Below are 21,757 nucleotides of genomic sequence, written 5' to 3'. Positions count from 1 at the left end.
CAAAAGGTCCTATAAAGTCCTCCAAATTTATTCTTTTATTTTCATTGTTGTTTTGTCTATTATGATTACTTTATATTTCTTTTAAAGATTTATTTCTCTATGTGGGAGAGAGAGAGAGCCAGCACAGGCAGGGGCAGAGGGAGAGGGAGACAGAAACTCCAACAGACTCCTCGCTGAGTTCAGAGTCTGAGGCAGGGCTTGATCTCACAAATCTGAGACCATGATCTGAGCAGAAAACAAGAGTCAGAGGCTTAACTGACTGTACCACCCAGGGGCCCCCTGGGTACTTTACATTTCAATATGAATGTTAATATCGGTCTGTTCAAATAGAAGCCTACCAAAAATTCCTGGGATTTTGATTGGTATTACATTGAATCTACAAGTCAATTTAGAGAGAAATGACAGATTGATAACATTGTGTCATCTAATTTAGGAACATGGCATCTCCATCTTTTTAGGGCTTCTTTAATTTCTCTCATCATGATCTATTTTTCAGTTTAATGGACTTGTATAACTTTTCTCAGATTCATCTTTAAGTAATATTTTTAATGCTAGTGTAAATGGTATCTTCATTATTTCAATTACCTATTGCTAGTACATAGAAATCCAATTGATTCTGTATATTCATCTTATATCCTACAACCTTGTTAACTTCACATATTAGATTTATTAGCCTATTCGTTTTAGATTCCAGAGGATATTTTACAGAAACCATTCTGGTTTTGATAAAGGAGGATTATTTTACTACTTCTTTTCCAATAATGTTGTCATTCAAGTTTTTTCTTACCTTACTGGGCTGACTGGAATCTTTAGGACAATGTCAAATAGAAGTAGTGGGAGAAAATATCCTTACTTTCATGATCTTAAGAGACAACATTCATTTTCTTTTCACCATTAAAAACAATGTTAGCTGAAAGCTTTTCAGAGATGACATTTATCAGATTAGGGACATCTCTTCAATTCCTTGTTTTCTGGGAAATTTGTATGGGTAATGGATATGGGTTTTGTCAAACGCTTTTCCCTATATCTATTGATATATATTTTTTGTTGTTGTTGTTACTGTGTGTGTTTGTGTGTGTGTGTGCGTAGTCTGTTAGTGAATAAGGTGAATACTTGGATCTTTAAATGCTAAACCATTTTTGCATTCTTGAGATTATTCAAAATTGGTCATATTATCTTTTTTACATATTGTTAGATATTATCTGCTAAAATTTTGTTGAACATATTTACACATATGTTTGTGAAGGATATTGTTCTGCAGTTTTCTTGTCTTGCAACATGTTGGTCTGGTTTTGCTATCTGGATAACGCTGGTCTTGTGAAATGTGTTGGGAAAGAGTCTCTTTAATTATCTGGAAGGATTTGTGTTTAGACATGTTTTATGGCCTGGTATGTGTTAAATATTTATAAATGATCTGTGCATGATTGAAATTAATGTACATTCTGCAGTTGATGAGTCAACTTTGTTAATTATGTTTTTCAGTTTTTTTTATATCCTCGTATTTTTAAATGCTTTTCTATCAATCCCTAAGAAAGCAGTGTTGAACTTTCTGACTTTAGAGATCTATCAAATTCTCATTGTATTTCTGTCAAATTTTGCTTTGAATAATTTGAGACTTTGTTGATATATGCATGTAATTTTTAAATTGCTATACATTCTGTTCATTGAATCTTTAGCCATTTTGAAATAATTCTTTTTTTTTTTTTTGCAAGACACTGAATATGTTTTTATTGAGTCTTTTGGTTTACAACATGAGGTAAAAGGAAAGTCATTTCTTTTTACACAGCTGTAGTAAAATATTTTAAACTTTAAGGAATTATGATGGATTACATATATTAAGAGGTGGGGATTGGGTAAACAATATCTGAGTTCTTGAATTTTCCAGTAGTAACCAGCTCTAGTTAGTTACACAAGTTTTTTCAAGGCCATGTTTTACTGTTGCTGATGTCTTTACATCTGAAGCATAGTTGTTTCAGTCAGTATTCACTAATTCCACTTCAAAAATGAGTTTCGAATTTGGTGGAATTTTGGCATCAGGCTGTCCTTTCTTTCCATAAGCCCATTCTGGCTCAATCTCTAGTCGAGCCTTTTCTCCTTTACTCATAGATAAGACTGCTTCGTCCCATCCTCTGATAACTTTGCCTAGTCCAACCTTAAAACTCAAAGGCTTGGCATTTTTCTTCTTCTTTGAACTCTTTTGAATATTAGTATCAAAAACAGTCTCATCCTGTAGTGTTCCTGTATACCAGCAGTGAACAACATCTCCCTTTTGGGGAAGTTGGTTTTATCTCCTTTTTAAAGAACAGGTTTTATATGTTTTGGTGGACCCTCATCCAGAGTCTCTTCAGACTTGGTTTCTTTGGGTTTATCTTCATTAAGCTCCACATTTTTCACCTGTCCAGACACATTACTTATACTTTCAGTACCCTTGAAATGCTTCCTTTCAAAAAACTGGTTGTAGGCTGTAACCAAATGGTCCTTGTGAGCTGTCTTGGCCACATTTTTAATGTTTCTAATAACTTATGTTCTGCAAGAAATGAAGCTGAACTATGGTCCTGTAGAAACTTGATAATGTCCTTCTTGGGGAGTAGCTTGCTGTGCAGCTGCTCCACAGTCCACGCCTGCTGTGGAACAACCATCACCATCTCCTTGTCCCCTTCCCCCCGCCTCTGCTTTACTGAGCTCTGATGTAATTCCTTTTAATTCTGGTAACTGTATTTGCCTGAAGTCTACTTTTGTTGGTTATTAATATAGTTATGTCAATTTTTCTTTTTTTTAAGATTTTATTTATTTATTTGACAGAGATATGACAAGTAGGCAGAGAGGCAGGCAGAGAGAGAGAGAGAGGGAAGCAGGCTCCCCACTGAGCAGAGAGCCCGATGCGGGGCTCAGTCCCAGGAGCCTGAGATCATGACCTGAGCCAAAGGCAATGGGTTAATCCACTGAGCCACCCAGGCACCCTGTCAATTTTTCTTTTTATTAGGATTTGATGGCATGTCTTTTTCCACCCAATCACTTCTAACATTTTCCATAGCCATGCTTATTTTAGATATATTCCTTATAAACAGTATAGAATTTTTGTTCCCAGGTTATCTTTTTTGTTAAACTAGAGCATTGAGTCCATTTGTACTCAGCCTAATTACTAATATTTGTGGATTTATTTCTACCACATTATTTTATACTTTGTGGTCTCTGTTTTTATCTCTTTTCTTTGTTATTTTATTACTGAATATTTTAAATAATGTTTTCATCCACTATTAGTATAAAATTTAGACCCTTTGTTTCTGCTCCTGTGGTAATATTAGAAATAACATTCATATTTAACTTACTAAAGTTAATTGTTTTACTCTTTTCTTTGAAAATATTAGGACATTAGAACTTTTACCCCATTAATACCACTCATTCCAACTGATAAATTATGGTCCTATGATTTTTTTAATCTGAAATTTTATTGAAGTCAGTTTTCTATGTGTTTACTACAACAAATGTTATTACTTTCGATTTATAGACTCAGTGTTCATGTTTATATTGCCCACTCAGCCACCATTTTCTTTGATGCTCACTTCAATTAGAGATCACTTTCCTTGGACCTGAAGATTGTTTTCTAGAGTTTTCAATAACTGATAGTTTTTTGGTGATTAATTTTTCCCGTATTTATTTTAGTAAACATATCTTCACTTCACCTTTTTTTAACTGACATTTTGTCGAATATAGAAATCTAGCCATACTGTTATCCATGACACCACATTATTTTTCCTTGTAGCACCTGAAATTTGTAGCTGCATAGTTATGTATTCAATATCTGTATTCTGAACTGCGTTACTGGACCATAAGTTTTATGTGGGTGGGAACTATGCCCATTTAGCATATCAGTGGATACTTGAATCTGCTCTAATGCTTGAAATATGGAATTTAAACAATATAGATTTGCATGAATGAATAATATAATGAAAAAATTAATAAGCATAGTCCCTGAACTTGTGGTATTTATATCCTGGTAGATGTGTATTAAAAATAGACAAATTATTGGTGATCTGATAATTGAGGGCTGGTTATCTGATTCCCACTATTAAACAAAACAAAACAAAACAGGGACCAAGGAGAAAAAGATTTAAATGATCAAAATCTGGGTTAATTTCTGAAGCTAATATGCAATTATTCTCATTACATATTGTTCTTTCATTATTCTTAAAGTTGCCGGTGAAATTGGTCCTGAAGACTTAATAGTACAGCTTGAATATAAATTTTTGCTTTGTCTAAGTTGGGTTTTACTAATATATGCATATTATTGCCTCCTCCTTCTCATTTCTTAGCATATATTCATACTTCTTAGGAAATCTTTTAGATTTCTGCAGCAAAGGTTTCTTCAGTCCTAGGTGCATTTCTATGTGAAAATCAAATTCATGTGCCCTATCCTTTGCCATATGCCTATATAGCAGATCTAAGTACTAATGCTAGTCATGGCATTACTAGAGTGCATCATGATTTTCATTGTGTATTATTTTACTAAAAGATGGAATGGCAGCCTCAAGGTGATAAGTATCTTAAAGAGCTATGGAAAATGTGGTGACTGCACAAGAGGGCATGGCTGGACTTGAAACTTTGGACTTGAGACTTCCAGACTTTGAAACTGGACTTGAAACCTCAAAGTGTGATGGCCTTTTTCATCTTTAGCAATTTTAAGATACAGACCTATAGATACTGACATAAACATATGACTTTTGCTGGGGCAAGAATTACATGACATCTACCATTTGAATCTCACTCACCCCCAGATTTACCTCCTTTTCTTGATATTTGGCACACCATTGAATGTCTTTGAGCCTATTCTTTCAACAGTCTTAACATGTGCCAGGTGCTTTGCTAGCCACTTGATGACAGGATGTGAGTAACTTCTACCTTCATGAAACTTATGGTATAACTGAGAAGACAAAGAAATAAAATAACCAATTATACTATGGTGTGATAAATTCCACAGATAGGGGAATGACTGACATCTATATGACTTGTCGGAAGTATCCTTTTACATTACCTCTGGGATACTTTCTCTGACCATTTATGTCTTGCTTAGATGCGGCACCCCTTAGTGTTCAGTGAGAGAACCACATAGCTAAACCTGAGGGGTGACCCTCAGATTACCATGCAAATGGTGTCTCCTGGATTGTTCAGCATATATTCCATGCAACTCAGCTCTTATAATGGCAAAAGCAGCCATGATTATTTTGAAAGGGCCAATTCTCAAGCAGACAGTGAAAGATTATAACTGACCTAAATTATGGAGAGATGTTTCATTAGAAGGAAGTATAGGAGAAGTAGTCTTCTAGCTTTGGATAAATAGCTACCCCATCAAAAAAAGAATAATAGAATGAACACAGGAATTGCAAAAGACTTATGCAATGCTGCCAAATCGAGACATAAGCTGGTGCTAAATCATGATGACTTAGTAGTCCATTGAGTAAAGAGTGGTGAATGGAGTACCTTCTGGATATTCATGAGATTTGGGGCTTCAAAAGACTGATTTCCATAGTCAGTACCCCAGATCTACTTCAGACCATCAGAACTAGGAACAGTTATAGGGGTGACATATTGGAGGCCAAAAAAGTCCTGGCAGAAGTTATTTCCAATGAAACTGGAGTCCTGATAATAGAAGGTATAATAAGTCCCACTTATTATATATGTATTATACAGATGTGTTATCTGTATATTGCACAAGACGTCTGTCCTTTATAAACTAGGGGACAGCATATGTATCCAGTACCCAGGGTACAAGAATGACAGATACGGTAGTATATGGCAAGAGTTACAAAGTACTATAGAGCTGAGGTTCAGATTTTCTAGTCAAAGTCAAGAGCACTTTGTACAATGGAACTGATTGGCCATGAATCTCTGAGCATTTCATCAATGAAATGGTGCCTCTTTATAATGCAGTATAGGAGGCCATACTTCCCAGTCTGAATACATGGCCCGAGGCCATATGCAACTGTGTAGTGACAATACAGAATTTTTCTCATAAAAACGTGCAATTCTTGGATCCTTGTTTAGCTCTGACATTTGCAACCCTCTTTTTTTTTTTTTAACTTATTTATTTAATATAATGTATTATTTGTTTTGCAACTCTCTTTTAAGGTAAACAGTATTTGGGAATATATTTTTTTAAGATTTTATTTATTTATTTGACAGAGAGATCACAAGTAGGCAGAGAGAGGCAGGCAGAGAGAGAGGAGGGAAGCAGGCTCCCTGCTGAGCAGAGAGTCCAATGTGGGGCTCAATTCCAGGACCCTGGGATCATGACCAGAGCCAAAGGCAGAGGCTTTAACCCACTGAGCCACTCAGGCACCCCAGTATTGGGGAATTTTATTAAACAAAATATTCTATCAGTCAAATTTCTTTTCTTTAATTTAGCTCCAAAATTCTGGTGAAAAAAGAATCAATATTAAGTTTTTCAGCAGGAGATTTATAACTATTTATCAGTTTGTGTAGTCAGTAAGTTTACCTGTGAAGAATTAAATATAAATACAAGAGCTCTCACATATAGAGAGAAGTAATTTCTTTTTGAAACTCTACCATGTACTGCTCTGGGTGCTTTGTGTTTGCCTGATCATGAGCCATCTCCTCCTTTTGATGAAGTAATTCACATCTGAATGTTTTCATCATGAAAATAAGAGCCCACTCCAAATTTTCTTTATGAGAAAGTCTGTGCTTTGGACATGAGATGATCATTTCTCTTGAAGAAACAACACTAAAAAAATCAAAACTTGTTTTTAGCACTGAAACTGCAGCTCTAAATTTGTTTAAATGGGTTCAGTTTTCTATTTCAATTCTTATGTCAAATGCAAGTGTGGGAAGAATTTTTAGCATCGTGGATAATCTGTGGAGCGATGCAACTGTGCATTGGGACTACAACAAAATGAACATACAGTCAGTATATAGGAAATGCTGAGCCTTTTTAAATGCACCTTTAATTTGAGTGGAAGGAAAGATGGGTATTTGAACTCAAAGATTTATAAAAAGCTATATATTCTAAAATAGATTACAAGGTATAATTTAGGTCATCTTTGTACAAAGCCAATGAGTTGGAAACTTGGGAATTCAGATAAGAGCTAAAGGGACATAGAGGTGGGATTTATTGCCTGAGCCAACAAACACCAGGCTAGAATCATTAGTTAATTTTTCTCTTGTTTTTTGGTGTATGGATATTTCCTCCTCCAGAAAAATGTGATCAAACAATACATAAAAATTTTGTTAAAAATAACAATTTGGGGAAGAGGTACAGGAGAACAGAGAAGAAAGCCCTGATTCTCATTACAAACTTTTTGAGCAATTGGTTGAATATTCCAAAATGTACATGAATTAGTTTTTTAAAATGTCAATAGGTATTTTTCAGGTAAAGAGATTATAAACTGTACATGCTTTTTTCTTTTTTATTTCTGTCTACTAACAGCACTAATGCTATTTCTCAGCAGCACTCATTTTTGACCAATTGTTGAAAGTTAGAAATCAGTGATAAACAAAAATAATAGTACGAAAACACTCTCAAACCTATATAATAAAATAGAAATAGAAATAAATAGAAAATGACTATTCAAAGACAACTATTAGCTCTTCTTCCAGATTGTTTTCTCAAATAGATTATGCTAATTTAGCAACTAATATAGACCTTTTCACATTACTTAATGTATTTCTACCTCACCTTTTTTTAAGGACTACATGTAATGTATCATAATTTATTTAATGAATTCATTACTTTAGAATCATAGGTTGTTTTGAATTCCTCCTTTTCTTTTCAAATTTGTGCATTTGTCTCATTTCTTAGGATGAATTCCTAGAAGAGCACTGCTGGCCCAAAGGGAAGGCATATGTTTAAGACATTTAATGCAGTTGCCAAATTGCCTTTCAGGAAAGTTGGACCAATTTAGACTACCATTAGCAGTGTATCAGAATGTCTGTTTATTCCAATCCATGCTGTCACTCAATTTTGTCAGTCATTTTAATATTTGTCAATGTAATAGGCTAAAAATTAAATCTCTTTTTTTGCATTTCTTTGAAGTTAAATGTATTTTCTTTTTTGAGTTACCTGTTATTACACACATTATTTTTTCTATTGAGATGTTGAACAGTTTCTTCATAATTTGTTAGAGCTCTTTGTATAAGTATATCAACATATGTTAATACATTTTTCCATATAGTTTGTCCTTATTTTTCCAAAGTTAGTGTTCATCTCAACTTTGTTTATTCTCATTTTCCCCCACAGATATGGAAATTTTGCATTTTTTTTTTCAAATCACTTGAAAGACTGAATATAAAAACAGACAATGGCCAGATTATCTAGAAAGATAAAACTCTGATGCAAAGCCTGTAGTATTCTTCCCAGGAAAACAACCCTTACTTACAATAAACAACCAGGAAGTCAGCTTGCTATGAGTAAGACTTTCAGGAAGCCAGATTGCTATCTCTAGTGGCAATCCAGGAAACTAAACAAAACCTCTATATCAATCAGCCCCAAATGGCCAGGATTTGATTAATGGACAGCTTCCCTAATTTCTGTCTCCATTTCCAACTTAGGACCAACCAGAGTAAGCCAAATATCCACTTCTAATCAATCACATAGGATGCCTCACTTTCACATGCTCTACTTACAGCTTCCCCAGGCCAACAGCCCTCAATGCGGACACAACTTCAGCTTCCCTTTCCTTTACCATAAAGTTGTCCCACTCCTCTGCCTGTCTTTGACTCTCTGACAAAAAACAAGTGACGGTGGCTCTGGACCCTCTTATTATAACCAGCTCAGAATAGACTGTCTTTGGTTTTTTCTTTTGGGTAGTTTTCATTAATTCCCACACTACCTATATATTCTTATATTGTTCCCTCTTTGGTGACATACAGAGAGAGCCCCTCCTCATTGCAATTTTGTATAATTTTCAACAATTCTTATTTATACTTTATTAAAGAGGCAATCCGAGATGTTGATTTAAAGTGCTGGCTGGAGAACTAGACTATGTGGATTTTTATTTCTGTGCTGTCACTAATCAGTTAATTGACTTTGGACAAGTTGCCTATCCTCTCTAGCCTTAGTTTTCCCCATCTGCATAATGGGTGTAATATTAGCTCCATAAGGTTGCTGTGAGGACTAAGTGAGAGTACCTAGAATGACACCTAATATATAATAAGCACCCAATATGTGTTCCTCTCATTGCCTATATTTTTCAAGTACTTTAATGATCGCATTTCTAATTCTAGGAGAATTTTACAGGGTTCCTACAGGAGGTGACAGGCACACTCTAAGAATCAATTGAGGGATAGCTTCTTGATTTCTGCCAACTTAGTCTGTAGTTTAGAACAGGGATGCTTCCACAAAATCAAGAGACTGAGGGAAGGTCAGGCATGTTGCCTGTTGAGAACTGGAGAAATGCTGCCACTTATAGACTTATAGATGTTCATGACTCAGTCCAAACCTAGAGCATCCATCATCTTGTGAATGGTTTCATCTACCAAAAGTGCCAAAAGTCCTGTTGTGCTCCTTGTCCTGTCACCCTGTAACAGTTGCTATTTTGGAGTGAAATTGAACACATTAAATCTTTTTTTTGTCTTTGGCCATAGTTCAACTAACCCCTATATAGCTTTCAGTAAGTATGATCTCAGTTGATTTATTTAAAGAAAATTTTAGGGATTTGACCTTTACACAGATCTGGAGTAGAGTTCTTAAATTTATTACTAATAGGAATTCAGGTAATAATGATCCTGATTCCCAGGTGTAACTACAAAAATTGAGATCATTCAGGAGACCTGGCAGGGTGAACGGGAACCTATATTTTTTTCCCTAGCTTTACTGAGATTTAATTAACATATAACATTGTATAAGTTTAAGGTGTACAATACGATGATTTGATACATTTATATATTGTGAAATGATTACTGTGATAGCTAGTTAACACCTCCATCACTTCACATAATTATCTTTATCATGGCAAGAACATTTAAGATTTACTCTCCTCGCAACTTTCAAGTATATCATACAATACTGTTATATATAACTGTCATGCTGAACATCAGATCCCCAAACTTATTCATCCTATAACTGGAAATTTGTACCTGTCCACCAACATCTCTCCATTTACCCTACCTCCAGAGTCCCTGGAAACCACCATTCTAGTCTCTGTTTCTGTGCATTCAGTCATTGTTGTGTGTGTGTGTTTTTTAATTCTATATAAAAGTAAGATTATATGGTATTCGTCTAACTCTGTTCGACATATTTCATTTAGCCTAATGCCCTCAAGATCAATCCATGTTGTCACAAATGGCAGAATTTTCTTCTTTCTCAGATCTGAATAACATTTTCTTGAGTAATCTCTACACCGAATGTGGGGTTCGAACCCATGACCTTGACATCAAGAGTCATATGCTCCACCAACTGAGCCAGTCAGGCACCCTGTGAATAACATATTCTTTATCTATTCATCTGTAGATAAAAACTAGGTTATTTCCCTGACTTGGACATTGGAAATAATGCTGCAATGAACACAGCAGTACTGATAACTCTTTGAGATTCTGTTTCATTTCCTTTGGATACATATCTAGAAGTGGGGTTGCAAGATCATATGGTGGCTCTATTTTTCATCTTTTGAGTTCCCTCCATATTGCTTTCCATAGTGGCTGCACCACTTTACTAACCCACCAATGGTGCATAAGAATTCCCTTTCCCCCACATCCTCTCCAACATTTGTTATTTCTTGTCATTTGATAATAGTCATTCTAACTGATGTGAGCTATTATCTCATTGTGGTTTTGATCAGCACTTCACTGATGATTAATGTTGTTGAACACATGTCCATGTACCATCAGGAAAAAGAACTTCATTTTTAATAAGCATTCTAAATTATTTTGATAATGATGGTATGTAGATCCCACATTGGAAATACTGCTATAGATGTACTCAGATCCTAACCTGGTTTGAATTTGACTTGGCATTTAAAGTATGAGCTAAAAAATGACATAGAGTTGGGATGAGAAGAAGAGGAAGGATTAGATTGCCCTCCTCTTTCATCTTTCCCAAACAGTCTTTAGAGAAAGAGGCCTATTATTAGTACTTTGTCCTTTAATGTTTCATTAAAAATATTTGGTTTCTTTAATCTTCCAGCTCCTTTGTTTTCCATTTCAGAGAGTTAGGTCACTAGGATAAATTTGGTGATGCCCAAGGAAACACCATTCATTTTGACCCTCTCCTCCAATTACTAGTACCTTTCTTTCCTGTGAGAAACAGTGTCTTAAGTCTTTTCTTGGAGCTTTTTGTACAACAGCAACTTTTTGCTTTTAAAAAGTCTTACAAATGGAATTTAAAAAAATTAACTTGTTCACTCTTCCCTCATGTACACATAATTATACTAGTACTTAAATATGATTTTATATTGTCTCTAATTATTTCATGTTTTCATCTTGTCTTTTCAGCTAGATCACAAGTCAGCAGTACATTTCATTAAAATTTCCTGCTGTACTGATTTGGTTTAGCTTTTCTCTTTCTTTTTGGCTTAGCTTTTCTCTTTCTTCCATTATGATTTGGTCATTCTTTTCTATTACCTTTATTCACATTGTATGTCTTTCTTTTCTTTCCTCCATAAAAAAGTTGTGTTCTTCATTTACAGAAATACTATTTAATTAAAAGTCTTCAGAATGGTTTAATACTACCCAATTTTGTATATATAAATAAACTGAATATCTGACATGTTATGTTATTTCTCAAGGTAATAATGGTAACAAGTTGCACATTAAAAAAAAAGGGGGAACATAACATTAGTAAATGTGTTAAACACCTATGTGGTCAAATTTTCATATGCATTTATCTATGTATTCCTCAAAATAATCCTATGAGATAAATATTACCCACTTAAGCAGATGAGTAAACAATATTAAAAGGCTAAGTAATGTACTCAAACTCAGTTCACAAATAACACAGTCAAGAATCAAACCCAGCTATTTTTGTACCTATAGTCATCTTCCTTTCTTAAGGGAATATCTTGCCCCAAATCCCAGCCTCACTGCATGATGTCACACTGTAATATTATGTTGCAATTCCACTTCTACTCCAAGAACATGAGTGATATGTATGCCTACCTTACTGAGGAAAGATGCTCTCCTGTCTCCCAAGCATGAAAGATGTATACCAGCTACGTTGCCCTTTGGCATTGAGAGAAAACATATCATGATTTAAATAAAACATTTCCAAGTATGTAAATCAGAGTTGCAATGATTACTCTTTATCTGTACACTTGATTTACTTACAAACACTCCTTCCAGTCAACGCACAAGTTGGAAATAAGATATGAATGACACAAATCCAAGTATTTCAACCTAACTAGACAACAACTTTTTGAAAACTTTATGACTCCATATTTCTAAAACTGGTATTGTCAGCTAATTTTCAAATGGAAAATGTCCAAAGGTAACATCAGTCTCTGAAGTTTGTGCAACCCAAGGAGCCACAAGTGATAGGGAACAAATCTATTCAAATCATTTCATTTCATTCCTTTATATTATTAAATAAATGAATATTAGATTAAAATTCTTAATGGAGAACAAGAATATAAATTCCCATGATTGAAACTCTGTAATAAAAAAGAAGAGAATAACCAGGGTATTCTGTGACAGTAAAGGTCAAATTCCCTACCACTTTCTATTATCACCATTCTGGCGCAGTTCACCCTTACTCTCCCCTGGACTGAGGTGTTGCCCCAGATACAGAAAATCTAAATACTCTAAGCATGAAAATCCATGACATTGGAAAGTGTAGCTCTCCTTGAAAAAAAAATATTAGATAAACACTAATAACAAACTGCAGGGACAAATAAAAAAAAAGATAACTCGTCATGAAGTCTAGAAAAGAAATGTGTGCTGTCTGTGCTTGTTACTTCATAAATTCAGGGTCAGTGTGGTAATTGGAGTTTCTAATAACTTACCTATTATTTTTCACATTATGTTACTACGTAGCAGCATCTCTATATTGTATAGCTTTCCTCTAGAATATAATTTCTCTCCAGGTATTGCACAGATACTAAAGTATTCATGGTCATGGATTGCCAATCACTTTAAGGTTCAAATACAGCTTCCTCTGTTAAAATAGTCAAACTTAAATTGTGTCTAACAAACCTTAAAGCAGACAACACTTTTGGAGAAGTATTTTAGAGCAAACAACAAATGAAGAGTTGCTGTTCAATGGGTATATAGTTTTGGTGATGCAAGATGAATAAGTTCTAGAGATTTGCTGTACAACATTGTACATATACTTAAAAATACTATTATTATTTAAGTGCACCATGCACTTAAAAATTTGTCAGGAAGGTAGAACTTATGTTGCATGTTCTTACCACAATAAAAAATATTTAAAGAAAAAATCGTATGTGTTTTAATAAACTAATTCCTACCTATTGACCCATACTCCTTCTTCCTTTTTAAGGAAGTCATATATTTTCCTTCAAACTGAAATTAAAGGACTTATTTACTTAACTATTTGACTTTGAGTCTGAAGCACTTTCAGCAATTTGCTTTAAACCATCCCTGTTTCAGTCAAGCTCAGAGTAAATGTTTCTTCAGCTTTGCTCCTGGTGTAAAACATGTTCTTTATGCTTCATTCTTTCAGTCAGTTGGTGGAACAAATAAACTGCCAAAAGGAAAAACGAAGGAAGAAACATGGCCTATCTCTTCACCTTCGGGATCTGATAGTATGAAATGTCTCTCCTTAGAAAAAAGGTATTATGGTATGGTGCCCTTCAATCAGGGAGAGAATTAGCACATATTTCTTCTTCTCCTGTGTAATTCCTTTAGTAACAGCTAATGAAGGATTTGGTTTTATTTGTATATGAAAATAAACACTAATAATTTAAAGTTAATTATTTCTACTAAGTTTCAAATATGAACAAACTTTATTACAGTAAAAAGACTAATGCTACATAGCTACATTCTCCCTTTTTTGGTGCTATTATTGTCATACATATTACATCTATATAAGTTATATAGATGCAATACAATGCATCTATATTAGTTATATAGTTATATAGTTATATAGATGCAATACATTGCATTGTTATAATTATTACATTGCATAATTTTGTATCTTTTAAAGAAGCTGAGAGAAGAAAAAAAGCAAGTATATATTTATAGTGTTTAGTATTTTAAACTTCTTAAAGAAGAAGTTTATTTTTCTGATTTGCTTTATTTGTTCCTATGGATTCAAGTTACCATCTGGTGTCACTTCCTTACTCCATTACAGCTTGGCTCCCCCACCCCCTTAACCTCCTTTGTGCTAATATTGTGTGTGTGTGTGTGTGTGTGTGTGTGTGTGTGTGTGTGTGTATAATTTCTAAATGTTATAAGCTCAAAAATATAATTTATGTGATTTTAATTATTTATATAATTATTTATATATTATATATAGTCTTACACGATTGCTTTTCTAATAAATTAAGAAAAGAGGGGCATCTGGATGGCTCAGTTGGTTAATCAGCTGCCTTTGGCTCAGGTCATGATTTCAGGGTCCTGGGATCAAGCCCCACATTGGGCTCCCTGCTTAGCAGAGAGCCTGCTTCTCTCTCCCTGTGCCTGTCTTTCTGCTTGCTTATGCTCTCTATCTCTCTGTCAAATAAATAAATAAAATCTTTAAAAAAAAGAAAAGGAGAAAAATATACACTTATACTATCATATAATTATATAAATTGCCTTTATTGATGTTCTTTGTTTTTTGAGCAGATTCAAATGAAAGTCTGGGGTTACTTGCTTTCAGCCTTAAGAACTTTAGCCTGAATTTACTAGAAACAAATTCTGTTTTTCTTTATCTAATAATATCTTGATTTCACTTTTTTTTTAAAAGAGAATTTTGCTGGATATAAATATGTTTGATTGACAAGGTTCAGTTGGCTTAAGAAAGTGACTCCCTGGGGCACCTGGTTGGCTCAGTAGGTTAAAGCCTCTGCCTTCGGCTCAGGTCATGATCCAAGAGTCCTGGGATCCGATGTGGTCCCCAGATCCACATAGGGCTCTCTGCTCAGCAGGGAGCCTGCTTCCTCCTCTCTCTCTCTCTGCCTGCCTCTCTGCCTACTTGTGATCTTTGTCTGTCAAATAAATAAAATCTTAAGAAAAAAAGAAAACTAGACAATTTAAATAATATGTTATAGCTTTTCTGCATACGACAAACTCCCATGGTTTGTTGTTGTTTGATAGTGACTTGGCTGGATTTAAGTCTGTTTCTCTGGGACCGTGAAGTCTCTGATGTGATGTTTCAGAGGAAGCAGACTTGGACATACATAAGCACAATCAGCCTGGGATGACAGTGGTTTGGACAGAGTTCTCTTCGACTGTCTTTTTTCCTGATCTTTTGGTTACACCATTTGTCCTTGCTGGTATCATACCCAGCTGTTAGTCTCCACTACTTTCTAGCTGACCACTCTATTGTTTTCAATAATGCCCTGGGGCATAAAATGTTCCAGAGTCTGATCCAGTTAAATTTGAGCTGCTTTATAGGGATAATTTTTTAGGTCATTCTCTGAAGTCAGTTCTGACCCCGGGAGGGATACTCTTAGTTGTCTCTTTCCAAGATTCTCTCTGGTAAACCAGCTGTTGTACAGTTTAGTTGTGGCTCTCATGGAGTTACCAGTCTCCCCTACATTGTTTTACTAGAAAAATCTTCGTTGTTCTTGAGAGTATTTTATGCTTAACCATCTCTGCACTCTGTTCATTTGGACAGACATTTCAGTTGGAGGAGTTGCAGAACTCTCTCATGAAAGATCTCTCCCCCTAGGTAAAATCTTTGGGCCACTGCTCCAGAGCTGGGATGTACAACTAGCCTGTTTCTCTGAGCAACACTCCCATTTTACAAATGCAGTATTGGGAGAGGGGATGGGCCTCTGATCTTCATGGCTTGCCTCTCTAGTCATGAAATCTCCATCTCAGAAGTGAGCTTGGTCACAGGCTGTTGAGGGTTTAGAACTCTAGGACAGAATCTCTGTCCTGCTACTAGGGGCTGAGCGGAGGAAGGGAACTCATCCGTGCTTTCTAGGTTACTTTTGCCTACAATTTAGCTTCTGCAACACAGAGCTGATATAGATGAGAAATGCTGATGACCTTCCCCTCCTGGGGAGATGCCATGACCCTTGACTGGGAACTGGAGAAAGAGAGAGCTCAGACTGCCAGGCCAAACCTGCTAAAGTAGAGGTCTTCTAGTGCTCAGCTCATGGATGGAGGAAGCAGTTTGTATCTAAGTGCCACAGACTTTTACTCTTGTTATAGGTTTTTAGCAGATTTTCTAGAATAAATTTGTTCTTTGCCCTTAGGACAATTCCCAGAGATTTTAAGTTATTCTTTAAAGCAATTTCCCAGTTATTCTTTCACTATAATTTCTCCACAGTTTCACTAGGGAGAGTGTCTGCAGAACTTCTAGGCTGCAACTTCAGGAGTCAGGATTTTCTCACCTATAATCATGGTTTAAAATTTCATTTCCATGATAGCTAATGATACTGCCCACTTTTTTTTAAATATAAGGGTATTATTTCTTCACTTATCTAAAAAATATATATCTCATTTATCAAAATGACGGAAATTATTTTTTAACAACTTTATTGGGAGTATAATTGACATAAAACAAATTGTATAAATTTAGAGTCGACAAACTGATAAGTGTTGTCATGTACGCCTATGAAACAATGACTGAAGTTAAGATAATGAAACTATACATCACTCCCCAAATATTTCCCAAGTCTTTTATAATCCATCCTCCTGCATCTCTCACTGACTTTTCCTCTACCTAGAAGGAAGAATGTCCCACAGAAGCAATGATTTGCTTTTCTTCCATGTAGATTAGTCTGTATTTTCTAGAATTTAATATTAATAGAACCATACAGTATATAATCTTTTTTTGTGGTCTAGCTTCTTTTGTTAAATGTAATTGTTTTGAAAGTCCTACATTTTGTATCATATATCAATAGTTTCTTCTTATTACTGAATGCTATTATATCTATTAATCTGTTGATGGAAACTTAATTGTTTCCAATTTTAGGCTATTACAAATAAAGCGACCATGAATATTCATGTACAAGTTGATGTAAAGACATTCTTTCATTACTCTTGAGTAAATACCTTGGAATAAAACAACTAGATCATATAATAGATATAAGTCTAACTTAAAAAAACACCTGTTAAACTATATTCAAAAGTAGCTGTATTTTTTTACATTCTGACTAGCAGTGTTTAAGAGTTCCAGTTTCTTCATATCTCTAAACACTTGCCAATAAAGCATTTGGTTGGTCTTTTTTTCTTTAAAGCGATTCTAATAATGTAGTGGTATTTCATTATACTTTTTATTTTCATTTCTAATAGTGAAATAAATATCTGCTCAAATTTTTCCTGAGTTTTTAAAATCACTTTATTTAGTTTTGGGAATTCTTATACATTCTGCATATAAGTATATATATGTATATATGTATATATACATATATATATATAAGTACAGATATATAACTTTATGTGTATAAAAGTTTATATATGTGTGCTTATATACACATTATATATATGTACATATTATTTCAAATATTTTCTTCCAATCTGTGGCTTACCATTTCATTATTTTAACAGTATGTTTCAACAACAAAAGTTTCTAATTGAAGTTCAATTATCCAATCTCTTATAGATTTGTTTTTGGAATCATTACATAATCTTTTCCTAAACCTAAATCACAAAAGTTTTTCCTAGATATTTTTCTTAGAAGTCTTAAGTTTCACATTTAGGTTCAAGATCTTTTTTGTGTTAGCTTTTTTTTTTTTTTTTTAACGTGGGGTAACATATGATCAAAATCATTTGTCTGTATTACACACAAATAGCCAATGTTGAAAAACTATGCTTTCTGTACTGAAGCGTCTTTGCAACCTTGCCAAAAGTCAGTTGTCCATATGTGTGTGGGCTTATTTCTTAACTCTTCATTCTGTTTCATTAATCTATGTGTCTATTTTGATACCAATCCCACAAAGTCTTCATCCTATTGTTTTATTATAAGTTTTATATTCAGGCTTTGTTAATCTTCCAGTTTTTTTTTTTTGTTGTTGTTGTTGTTGTTGCTGTTTCTCAATTTCTTTGGCTAGTCAATGTCCTTTCCATTTCTAAATGAAGTTTAGAATCAATTCTTGAATTTCAATTTTAAAAATATACTTGGAGCGGGACGCCTGGGTGGCTCGGTGGGTTAAAGCCTCTGCCTTCGTCTCAGGTCTTGATCTCAGGGTCCTGGGATCAAGTCCCGTGTCGGGCTCTCTGCTCAGTGGGGAGCCTGCTACCCACCCACCCCCGCCCTCTCTGCCTGCCTCTCTGCCTACTTGTGATCTCTCTCTGTTAAATAAATAAAATCTTTAAAAAAAAAAAATATATATATATATATATACTTAAAGGAATAGGGCTTCCCAAATGACATATTGAAAAACTCTGTGAATCTTTTCCTGCATAAAACCAATGAAAATTCTAGAAAAAAGTTGTCAAAATCAACTTTCTCAAGATTCTGAAAATTAACCACAGTTTTATGACAATGAAAGGAGCATTTGCTAAAAGAAACAAACAAAAAACAACAACAGCAGCAACAAAAAACTCCTGCTATATCTTTGTAAGAGAAGTAAGGTTTTGGTTTTTATGCTGGGCCTATTCCCACCATCCACCACTTTTCACAGATATTCATTATAAGTCTAACTTAAAGGCTTCATGGTAGCTTTGAAAACAAGTAGCCCCATAACCAGTAACAAAACCCATAACCCATAACAAAAGCAGTGAAAACCAGAAGACTTAGAAAAACCAGAAAGAGGGACACCTGAGTGGCTCAGTCACTTAAGTGTCTGCCATAGCTCAGTTCATGATACCAGGGTCCTCTTTGCTCAGTAGGGAGCCTGCTTCTCTCTCTGTCTGCTGCTCCCGTTGCTTGTGTTCTCTCTGACAAATAAATAAATAAATAACCATGAAGAGCATATGAAGATTTTAGTTCTTCAAAAATTTCCTTCTCCAGAGTATTGTCACTATTAGATTTGTATTATATACCTACCTAGAAAAGCCTGATTTATAAGGCATTGTCATTATTTAACCTGATTCAGAGCTCACTACATTATAAGTCTCTGTCCTCATGGCCTTTGTTGAAAAAACTCAACGGCAATTGTTTACTATTGTGGCCTCTTAAGTCTATAATACCAGTTGAGGCAAATAAGAGCCTGACAAATAGTTACAAGGAAGATTTAAGGATGAAAATGTCCAAAGGAAGCTTTGAAATCTGACATACATCTGTAGCTGTAGAAATCTTCATGCATGGGCAGGGCTATGCACATCCTCAAAAAAGGCCTAAGAAGGCCCCAATCTCTCAGATGTGGCTAATCTTGAAATACTATACAAATAAGAAGTGAAGGATAACGCAGGTTTGTGTATGTTCTAACCCACATACAGAGCCTCTTTGTAATGGATGAAGGATTTATTGGCTCAGGCATTTAAAGAAACATCTGGCCAATCACTGTTGAGCACTAAGTTAATCAAACAGTAGTTTCAGTGGTAGCACACTATCGGGAATATAGACTTCATAGAATTAATCAAGAAAAGTAACTAAACGAGAGCAAAAACAACAAACCTAAAAGAAAATTACAAAATCTCCAGAGTTGCCATATGATACTATCACAAATATTCAGGCTTCAACAACAATGACAAAATATAAACATGAAAGTATTGCCCATACACAAGAAGAAATTAAATCAATAAAAGCTATCCCTGAGGAGACCCAGATTTTGGAACTACTAGACATAGACATAAATCAGCTAGTATAAGCCTGCTCAGAGAACTAGAAGAAAGCACATCTAAAGAATTAAAGGTATGCAATGATTCTCATCATTGATAAAAGAGAACAAAGAAACAGAATTATAAAAAAGAATCAAATAGAAGTTCTGGAATTAAAAATACAGTAACTAAATGAAAAAATTCATCAGAGGGCCTTTATAGATGTTAATTGGCAGAAAAAAATTATCAGCAAACCTGAAGAGAGAACAATTGATAAAGTCTAGAACATGGAACAAAAGAATAATTAAGAAAAATGAATAGTACCTCTCAGATACCATCAAATTGTACTAATAAATGCATAATGAATGAACGTTTTAGAGATGAAAAAGGAGCAGAAATATTTGAAAAAATAATATCTAAAAATGTCTCAAACTTGCTGAAAAAATTCATACATCTAAGATGCTCTATAAACTCCAAATATTCAAATTAAAAAAATCAAGAATAAAATAGTGGAAATCACCACCAACATTACAGAAATTAAAAAGGATATGCAAATAGGCTAAGTGTCCATTGAATGATGAATGAATAAAGAATGATTATAATAATATTACATTATATGTTAACTAAATGGAATTTGAATAAAACCTTTAAGGAAAAAAGGATTTAAAGGGACTATAGTTGGCACTTGAACAACATAGGTTTGAAAGACATGGGCTCACTTAATACCTGGATTTTTTTTTTTATACAGTACTATAAGTGTATTTTCTCCTTCTTAAGATTTTCTTAACAATATTTTCTTTTGTATGGTTTACTTTATTGTAAGAATGCATTATATAATATAAAATATGCGCTAATTGACTTTATTTTCTGTAAGGCTTCCAGTCCATAGTAGGCTATTAGTAGTTAATTTTGGGGAGGCCAAACATTGTCCATGGATTTTGGCAGCACAGAGAATGAGCACTTTTAACCCCATGTTGTTCAAGGGTCAGTTGTAATATGAAAAACAATATGCCAATAATGTCACCTCTTCCATTCTTGTCATTGGGATGTCTCCTTTCCTTTTACCTTTATCAATTTTGTTAGATGCTTTTTTCTCTTGCTTTTATTGAACTTCTCCAGGAACCAACTTTTGACTCTAGTGATTTATTTTCTTTCTGATTCTACATTAGCTTATCCTCTTTACTATTTATTTTATTCTGCTTATTTTGTGTTAATTTTCCATCACTTTTTAGTTTCTAATGATGGAGGCATAGGCTATTTATCTGAGACTTTTCCACTTTTCTAATATAAGATTTGTACTAGATCTCTATACTGTGTAACAAATTACCCAATAATGTAGTAGGTTGAAAACAACAAACATTTATTATCTCTGTATCTGTGGGTCAGGAATACATGAATGGTTTCTCTAGGTAGTTTTGCATCAAGGTCTTTTATGAAACAGCTGGACCTGTAATCTTATTTGAAGGCTCAACTCAAAGAGAACACACTTCCAAGCTCTCTCATATGGTTGTTTCAGGCTTTAATTCTTTGCTGGTTGTTTGCCAGAGACTTCTATTCATCACCATGTGATACTCTCCACAGTCTGCCTGAGTAAGTTTATGACAAGGCTTCTGGCTTTTCCCAGAGCAAGTGATCTGAAAGTTAGAAAGTCCATGTCACGCGGAAGCTGTAATCTCCTCATAATCTACATCTCATATGTGACATGATATATCGTAGTTTCTATAATTTTCTATTTACTATGTTTATGCACACTCAACAGCAAGGGAATGAGGATCTGCCTCTTCAAGGGATGAGTATAAAACAATTCTTAGAGATGTTTTTAAAACTACAGTCTAACTTCTAACCAAAATTTCTACTTCCCTTCTTCAAAATTTCCCACATGCAAAATAACTTCCTCCCTGCTAAATATGTATATATTTTTCTAATTTTCTTTTTTTTAAAGATTTTATTTATTTATTTGACAGAAAAAGATCGCAAGTAGGCAGAGAGGCAG

At 34.4% G+C, this 21,757-nt stretch overlaps 1 pseudogene; it reads right to left on the bottom strand.

Annotated features, from left to right (window-relative positions):
- Positions 1 to 1,972: 1,972 nt before the first annotated feature.
- LOC131825912 (peptidyl-prolyl cis-trans isomerase FKBP3-like) lies at positions 1,973 to 2,645 on the bottom strand (annotated as a pseudogene).
- Between the last annotated feature and the right edge of the window lie 19,112 nt (positions 2,646 to 21,757).

Source organism: Mustela lutreola, chromosome 2 (genome assembly GCF_030435805.1).
Source record: "Mustela lutreola isolate mMusLut2 chromosome 2, mMusLut2.pri, whole genome shotgun sequence".
Lineage (NCBI taxonomy): Eukaryota > Metazoa > Chordata > Mammalia > Carnivora > Mustelidae > Mustela > Mustela lutreola.
Note: the sequence above shows the minus strand (reverse complement) of the source record. Positions and strands in the feature narration are given on the sequence as shown.